Genomic DNA, 9,054 nt, shown 5'->3' on the forward strand with positions numbered 1-9,054 from the left:
ATTTGGATTACAGATTCTTTGTACTTATTATTGTACTTCATGTTTTCTATTGAGTGTGGTACCTCTTGAAGGAGGGAAAGCTAGGATTCATTGATGACTGAGGTGCAGAAACTGCTGGATACGTACAAGGACGAGGAGGTGAGCATCACGGTAATGGGTCACAGCCTCGGGGCTGAGCTGGCCACCCTGAATGCGTTGTACATCGCCGAGAATGGCAGGTCACGGTGTTTGCGTTCGACAGCCCACGACCGTGTGCAGCCGGCTTCAAGAAGTGGTTCGACGTCACTGCGGCTTTCGCGGCCGCAACGCCGGGACATCGTGCCCAGGTACTCGGCGCTGCTGTAACATGATATGGGCTCCGAGCTGGCCATCGACATCGGCACATCGCCATACCTGAGGCCTGAGGGTGTCGCAAGGTCAGTCCAATCAATCTCGTACGCCATAGACGATGCCCCGACTTTTTTTATGTCCATCGACAATGATTCCTCACATATAAACCATCCGACAACCATGGACGACCTTTTGCTGAAGAATCTATTGTTTGCTCCGGTGGATTTGATCTTTAGTCTTCCCTTTCTTTTCTATGGTTGTGAGTAATCAAATCCAATTCGCAGCTCCATGCACGATCAGGGCTAGGGTGTGAATTATGACTGTGTTATATGAGGCCATGATTGTGGCAGGGATGTTTGGTTGGTGGCACGAAGTTGTTTAGTAACAAGATGGGTCTAAACTCAGCTACTAGAGATTTGAGCTGAAGCACAGGAGGAGTTCCTATCATCAGTGCTGGCCGTAAAGCCGAATGCCTATGTTGGTGAGCTCTATAATCCAAACACCCGGAAGATGGTACCCCCTTCGTTCCCTAATATAAGATCTTACTACATTTGATGTAATAAATGTAATAAGATGTTATATTATGGGATAGAGGGAGTAGATGTTATTTTGTACTCTTAGCACATAAGTTGTTTTTAACTTTTTATAAGCAGCTTGTGACATTTCTTAAAAGTAAGGTCATGTAGGCACATGGAGCGCTCCTTTTTTTCGTCACTTTCTACTCAATTGTAAAGGTTTATTTATTGCAGTATAATAATTACTTCTTGTTGAGGGTACTCTGCAGCACTTGCTGTCCTTGCCTTTTCTCATATCAAGGGGCCAATACAACTTCTCTGATTATAAATGCGTGCAACATGACTATTTGAAAGAAGCTCTGTTTGAGAAATTGAGGCTAGAGTTCTGATGTAAGTACGGCATCAGCATTTGTGAGCACCTTTATGTGCTGACCATCTCATCTTTGCGGCAAGTAAGCAGTTTGATATACTGCTCGCTTTGATATAGGCATTTTGCGATGAAAATTGTCATCTATTCATGTTTACATATACTTTATCTGATGGAGACATGAGCCTGCCAAATGCCTCCACGTTAGTAATGCACATCTCAGACGATACACTCGTCTTCTTTCTTGACTAAACTTTCACACTGATTATGCATCATGGAACAGATCCAACATATTAGTTTATTTGCATGTACGTAGACGGATGACAAGTAAAATAAATTCAAGGATCTTAGTGCAGTTTGACAGCTACAATTTCACGATCATTTCTGGGCTTAGGGAGTCATCATCGTCTCCCCCTTCGCCTTAACTGTCATCACCTACAGTCCAACAACGTCCTGGAGCTCGATTTTATGCTCGGTTTCAGATTTGTTAGTAAGAGCATCTCCAGCCGCGCCCCCAACAGGCCCTCCCCAGGTGTTTTTGCCGCGCTGGTGTCGAAAAAATGGCCGTTTTTCGCTGGCTCGGGCCAAAACTGGTGCCGGCGAACCCAGGCCGAACCCGGTGCCCTGGGGGGCGTCTGGGGAGCCGGCAGAAGCGAAAAGGGCGCGTGGGTCCGCCCTGTCGGCAAGTCGAGCGCCTCTTCCCGCCGTTTCTTGCCGCTTTTCCCCCACTTCCCTCCCGCTCGCTCGCCTTCCTCCCTCCATTCTCTTTCTTCCTCCCGCCAAACTCCCTCCCGCTCGCCTTCCAGTCGGCCGCCATGCCACCGCAGAAGTACGCTGCCCCACGCGCGGCGGCAACCGCGACCGGCACTGTGGCCCAGCCGAAGCAGAGGAAGCCGAGGGCACCACCGTCCAAGCCATCGGGGGGCGGAAGTTTAGCGACGCGAGGCTGTCAGCGCCGACCGGCGGAACATGGCCATCGCCAAGAAGGCCCGCGACAATGCGGCGCGCGCGGCTGCGGCTGCCTCCTCATCGGCGGACCAGGCGGGGATAATGAATCCACCCGGCAGCCACGCCCAGTACACGCCTTGGGGACAGCAAGGCGCCGGTTCTCCGCAGCCATGGGGATCGCCCTCGCCGGGCTACGCCGACGGCGACGTGCACGGTGGTTTCAACACAAACGTGACCTTCCCCCATGGCCACCCGGCCCAGCGCACACCCTCCCCCGCCTTCGCCAGCGTGCAGTACCCTCCATACAACTACTCGCCGCCCGCCTACGCGTCCTCACCGACGCCCCCTTTCCGCCGTGGCCCGCTGCCCTTCTTGCACCCCGACGGGATCAGGTATGCCACGCTGTTCTCCCGCCTCTCTTCGTCGTCCACGCCCGCCAACTGTTTGTTCCTCCGCGTAGTTGCTGCGCATGTTCGCCCTGTATCGGCGTGACAACCGCGACATCGACTTCAAGTACCTCCATATTTACAAGCGCATTGATAAGTGCCAGAAGTGGGCGGAAGTCCGGCGCACCCTCGACAAGGCCAAGGAGACATACAAGCTGGACGCGCCGACTCCGGGCGCGTCAGAGGGGCGGCCGGACGGCAACAAAGGGGCCAAGAAGGGAAACACGCCGACGCGGCTACCGCGCGAGTGCATGAGTCCATTGAGCATTGCCTTGCCGACGCACAGGCCTGGGCCGTCCTGCGTGAAGAGAAAACCGCGGCGCGGTGGTCGTCGTTGATGACGAATAGCGCCATCAAGCTCGGCCTGCTTCGGACCAACGTCACCGCGAAGAAGAGGAACACCGACCTGGCTTTTTTGATGGGCGGGGCGGACATACTCCAGAGCAATGACGAGAAGCTCAAGGCGTGGTACATGGTGGAGCGCGGCCTCATCCTGAACCAGCTGCCGACGACGCCAACTCCCGCGCCCACGGCCACGCCGACGCCAAGCCCGAGTGATGATGCTTCCACGACGCCGCCCAGCAGCACCGAAGCCGCGCCGACACCGCCCAGCACCGAAGCAGCTCCGACACCGCCGAGCCCGCGCACGCCGACTCCGCCGAGTGATTCGTTGCGCACGGGAACTTGCGGCGCTCTGGTTTTTGTATGATCGCCGAACGGTGACTTGTGATCGCCGGATTTGCGGCGTCTTTTGTGATGAGTGGGAACGACCAAGTTCGAAATTTTCGTATCCTGGGGCCGGCGCCTGGGGGTGTGACTGGGAGCTAGGTCGCCCCCAGGGGCTGAGCTAGCGCCGGTTCGCCCCTAGGCCGCTCTTTTTAGGCGCCCTGGGGGGCGAACGGCTGGAGATGCTCTAAGGGACTGCTGATCGTATTTGTTTGTTCTGAGAACAACGAACATGTGAACTCCCATGACCACTCTTTATTCTATTTGTAAATTGATCTGATTCTTTCTATATGTATGTACAATGTTCTCGTTGCGGAGCACATGAGAGACGTGATACTCCAAACTCCCACTAAATTGCATAGTTAATGATTCAAATCTTAGCATCTCAAAATGGGTGTTGAATTATGTTCAACTAATCTTATTCGTATATGGTGATCTGTTGTAGTGTACAAATCATTTTTCATATATATCATGACCTCTTTGTAATGTTTCTTACCATTTCTAAATGGGCACCGGTTTCTGCTATCACTTGCAATTATTTCTTAGGTAATTTTCTGGACCAGTACACAGCCAGATTTTCAGGATTAAGAACACCAGTGGGTTAATATGTTACTAAAACTGTTGGTACCTCATCTGGTTGGTTGGGGGCTTAATCTTGTTCTAAAAAGATACCAGTACACACATCAATTTATTTTAATGTTCTGGGATATATAATAAATGTGTCATGTTTTTGAACTGTGTTTCACATGGAACTATTGATGTTGTTCTGAACAAAGAAAAAAGTTTGCTTGGTAGGGTTTGAGTCCTTGTTGTTATTACTAGTAAGCGTGCACGTGCAACGCACGATTTAGTCATAGTAACAAATTCCAGCATTCTGCATATTCAAATAGGCAATTATTTATCATTCGACATGAATGGATAGCTATCTTTAAAAAAAGTAAAATAGTCAATAAAATAAAAAATCTAATATTGTATGAATATAACAAAATCAATAGGTATGGTGAATGATGTACCATTACAGTAATAGGCGATATCAATAGTGTCTTTGTCAATCTCATGCCCTCAAATAGAGTAGTCCAACAACCAAACAATCCCATGCCCTCGAATAGCAATCCGGAATTCAAGATGAGAATTTTTATCTTTGCTCATAAAGTTTCACAAATCATATTGGATCAAAGTATTCTTTTGTTGTAAATTTTAAAATTTACAAATCCATGTACTTTTAACATTATCATCGCAAGCAAGCATTGTCACTCCCTCAAAGCCCAGACTATTAATTCTAGTAACACCTTCAGTAATGACATGCAACTTCAATGAGAACTAAACATCCGTCAAGACAAAAAATATACTCCACACAATAAGAGGCGTAAAGTGTTTACTACATATTGGGATCACCAAGGCTATTTATACACCGAAAATTCAGAAAGAAACTTTTGAGAAATATAGGCATCCGTAAATTTTATCTACATCAACAAAAAAATTAAAAAAATTATAATAGTTGATATAGGATACCTGACTCACATAGAAAAATGTGTATGGTACCTATTTTATGTGGGATGCACTCCGTACTGACTGATACTATTGGTGTTAAGTTTTCAGATAAGTTCTGTGTTAAGATTCCGAACAATAAATATTTTATATATGCTATATTAGAAAAATAATCTCAACTGGTAAAAATAGAATTATGTATTAACAACATAACCTTATTAGTGATTCGGATTAGAAAACGGTCATTAAATTTGCTAAGTAAGGAGTTAGAAAGCTACTAATGGAGACACGAAAGAGGCATAAATTTCACACCCAGATTCGTGATGGATAGTGAACAATAAAAAAACAATTGTCTTGCACTACATTTTTCCAAGGTTAAGCTCATCTAAAAAACTGCAACATGGTCATTAATTAAGTAGGTGTCAGGAAAATGTCTATTGCAGTAGCAATTGCAAAGCCAATCTGACTAACATTTCTTTTTTTGAAACAGAACCTGGCTAATAATGAAGCACGTTCAGAAAACTAAACGGGGGCATCCCATCTCATATTTGAATTTGTCGTGTGCGGGCTGCTGCTCTGTGAACCATTTTCTACAGCCCACTCCTGGAGTCTTGGTCAACTATATGAGCTTGATGCAAGCTCGAGTGGAGTCGAACAAAATATGAATATTAATTAAAGTAACGCAAAAAAATAAATAGAAAATTAATGGACACAAGACATTAGAACTGTGGAGTGTACCCTTTCTCCTCGAGAAGCCCGGTCCACAAGATTTTTATTCACCTGAAACAATCAACAACATCTCTTACTAATAGTAGGTGTATAGAACAACAAATATTGCTACACACAGTTTGTGTGGCTACATTCGATAACCTACTACCTAATCCAGCAAAGGCTCGAACCAGACACAGACAACATTGCGGCTAACCAGAGAAGACACTGCCTAAATCCAACACAGACTCTAACCAGGGCCTTGAAGAAATTAATCAGCCCAAAAGGTTAATAAGCCACACCACGCATCACATACTGATCAGTGGTGGTGGGATAATATGTGATCTGAGGCATGTGCTCGGAAGAGGTTGACGATGATGTGGTCGGGGAGGCAAGAGAGGTTGTGCAGGGTGGCGAGGCAGAGGAGCATGTCGCCCAGGGTGAGGGTGAAGGAAAGCAGGGTGGGAATTGCCGCATAGGCTTGGATCTGGATTGGCCTTGCTTGATAGGCCATCTTCCCTTCGCTATTGAAAGCTGATGCGAGGAGAGAAGTTGTGGCTACCGCCGCCGCTCCGTGCTCTTCTTCATGATAAACGATACGAAAAATATATGACTATGAGTATTTTTTCCCGAATGAGTTCCAGTAATATATCAACTCTTACAGAAATGAAGGTCTCAAATTGTTCCTTTTAGATCTACTATAGCAAAGAAATTTGAATAAGATACATTATTCAGCTTCAACAGATTTGAAAAGTAGAAAAAGTCAATGAACAACAGCTACAACATGTGTTTCTCATCATTTAAGGGTTACCAAATGCCATAAGAAGTCTCCAAAAAACAACATGCAGATGTCACTGTCCTTCTTTACAAGGCAAGCATGCCTCTTTTTCCTGATGAAAATGGTCAGTATATATCTCTTAAAAAACTGCAGCAGCAAATACATATGTGAAACACTGGATACCTCAACAAAAGATGATGTTTCATGGAAGCCACCCGGTGAATCCCAAAACTATAAACCTCTCAGCCTCGGGTAATTGTTTTTCATCTTCACAATTATCTTGACATCTTGCACAAGCCATTCTGAAGCACATAAACAAGATTATGTGCCGGACATAATAGCTAAGACTTTCTTCAAGAGAAAACTGCTACAATTCTATGCAGATTCTACTACCAACAAGCCTATAAACATGTTCATCACTATTGCATCTCTCAACTCAACGTCTAGAAGATAATTTTAATAAACATGCACTTATTTTGCGGTAATTCGTCACCACAGTTGTATGTCTGTTTGGTACTTCCTCTGCAATGATGTCAAGTTAGGAAACTTCACTTGCAATCTTAAGTCCAAGAAACTCATGTGTTTGAAGTATTATTGATTACCTTCCCGTTGTGTTGGTATGCTCCTGTGGGAATGAGAATTCAGATCAAGCAACATTGATAAAGTCCAGGATTGGAATCATATTCTGTACATGTATCCCATTATGCAGTCCAGCAATACATATATTTGCAAATGTTTTAACTGTGGCACTCTAGGAAGCAAGCCTAGAACTGACAGCAAGCCTAGAACTGACAGCAGCAAAAACGGCAGCAGAAATTAGAAGGTATTGAACATGCGTACAATAAACCAAAAGTTGTGACTGCAAGTAGGAAGAATCTGAGGGCAAAGCACACACCTGCAGCGTGGAGGTCCGGCGTGGGCTGTGTCCTGGAGGCGCGTGGACGCGGCGACCCTTGTGCCTGGAGCGTGGACGGAGCGGCGGCCCGGGCGGCGCATGGCGCATGGACGGTGCGGCGGTCCGGGCGGCGAGTGGACAGCGCGGCGGTCCGACGGTGGGGAGGCTGTAGGGAAGAGGTGGGGCGAGGTGTGGGGGCGGTGGCCAAAACTGCCCCGACGGCGTGGGTCGCGAGAGGGCAGAGGGCAGCCACGTGTTCGTGACGGGGGTGTAGACCATCAGATTGTTAACTTAACCCAATGGCATGGTGGGTAATTAATTAACGTAATGGCATGGTGGGTAATTAAAGCATAAAATGCGTTTAGTATGCTGGAGGGATGTAAACCATCCGATTGCAGGTTTTGATGGATAGGATGATTTGGTTCTCCGCCCTCTCGTGCTTTTATAGGGGTAGTAGATGAAATTTATATTTCAGCATCTTGAGAACTATGACATTTTAAACTCCTAGAACTTATGAAGCAGAATAATATTTAAAGTTGTTTACAATTAGGGTGGATAGGCAATAAGGCTTCTTGAACCTGACACAAGTCATGTACATTTGACAAGTCAAGATAGACCACTGAGATTTTGGCCAAGCCCAATAAATACATAGACCCCACACGTAAAAGCACTAAGAGCAAGGTTTATCCTCCATTCATCTTAACCTACCTTATTATTTTTCTTTCTAGGGCATATCGTCGATCTCTTTTTTAATACCGATTATTTTGCTTTTTATCTAAATTTTGTGCATGCCATACATCCAACTTTAGTAGTTAAGTTATGCTAACGTAAAGTAGTGAGTTTTGCTACATAAGAATATGAAGAGGGCGGTGAAGGAGGTATATTGGAAACACAATTTTGATAGCAATTCCATTGGAAACATTATCGTAAGAACCGCCCAAGGCATTTTCCAACTTGTCAAATTCATGTGAATAGAGTAATTATTTTAGGGGACTAAATACATTTTTGCATATAAATAGAACTTGCATTGCAGCCATACTTGAAAAACCACCACAAATACATGCCAATATCAGGGCCTCACTTATGAAATTGGTACATACAGTTCAAATTCTTTGTCCATAAAGTTCAAATTCTTTGTCCAGGTTCTGGGTTCTAAAAATGCTTAAGGTTCCGCAATGCATCAATCAACTTACTCCCAGTGATGATCAAGACTCCCAAAATGCCTTTTTTCATGGTGAAAGATGCTCAAGCACACATCATTGTTGGTTTTCTCACATCATGCCATGCTTGGTTGTGTAACCGAATCTCGAAAATTCATAGGATGTTCGGCGAATGTGGAACCAAACTTGGACGACTTTATGTACAAATGCATTATTCATAATGAAAAAAATATCATTGTATGTGTCTAAAAAATTATGTCATACTTTCGTAAAAATATGGCATCTACTACCAGATAAAGAAGTGATAATGGCAAAAAAAAATACTTCCTTTGGGTAATCTCCATGACTAGAAGGTTGCGTTGTTGAGATATCACGGGGTGTGTGTAACGTCCCGAGGCCGAGGTGCCAGGTGTCTTCCAGTTATTCGCTGTCGTTGTCATGTCATTTGCTTGCGTGTTGCATCTTATCATGTCATCATGTGTATTGCATCATCATGTTTTAAAACTTGCATTCGTCCGGGTTCTCCGAGTTCTCTCCATTGTCCGTTCTGAGCCCAACCACACTTGCACGCGCCTGCGGCATGTCTGAAATATTATTTTATTAGTGGCCGGAGAATGTTCTCGGAAAGGGATGAACGTTGGCGTGCGGTCTTATATTAGTGTAGTTAGGCCGCTTGCCAAGTTTCATCGCATT

General features: G+C 45.4%; 1 long non-coding RNA gene across 1 annotated transcript; it reads left to right on the plus strand.

The window, feature by feature from the left end:
- The first annotated feature begins 4,056 nt into the window (after window positions 1–4,056).
- On the plus strand, window positions 4,057–7,733 carry LOC119356549. The gene is made up of 3 exons (XR_005171981.1): window positions 4,057–4,143; window positions 7,484–7,486; window positions 7,659–7,733. It is a non-coding gene; the product is annotated as an uncharacterized LOC119356549 (long non-coding RNA).
- Window positions 7,734–9,054: the final 1,321 nt, after the last annotated feature.

The sequence above is a fragment of the Triticum dicoccoides genome, chromosome 1A (genome assembly GCF_002162155.2).
Source record: "Triticum dicoccoides isolate Atlit2015 ecotype Zavitan chromosome 1A, WEW_v2.0, whole genome shotgun sequence".
In the NCBI taxonomy this organism is placed as follows: Eukaryota; Viridiplantae; Streptophyta; class Magnoliopsida; order Poales; family Poaceae; genus Triticum; species Triticum dicoccoides.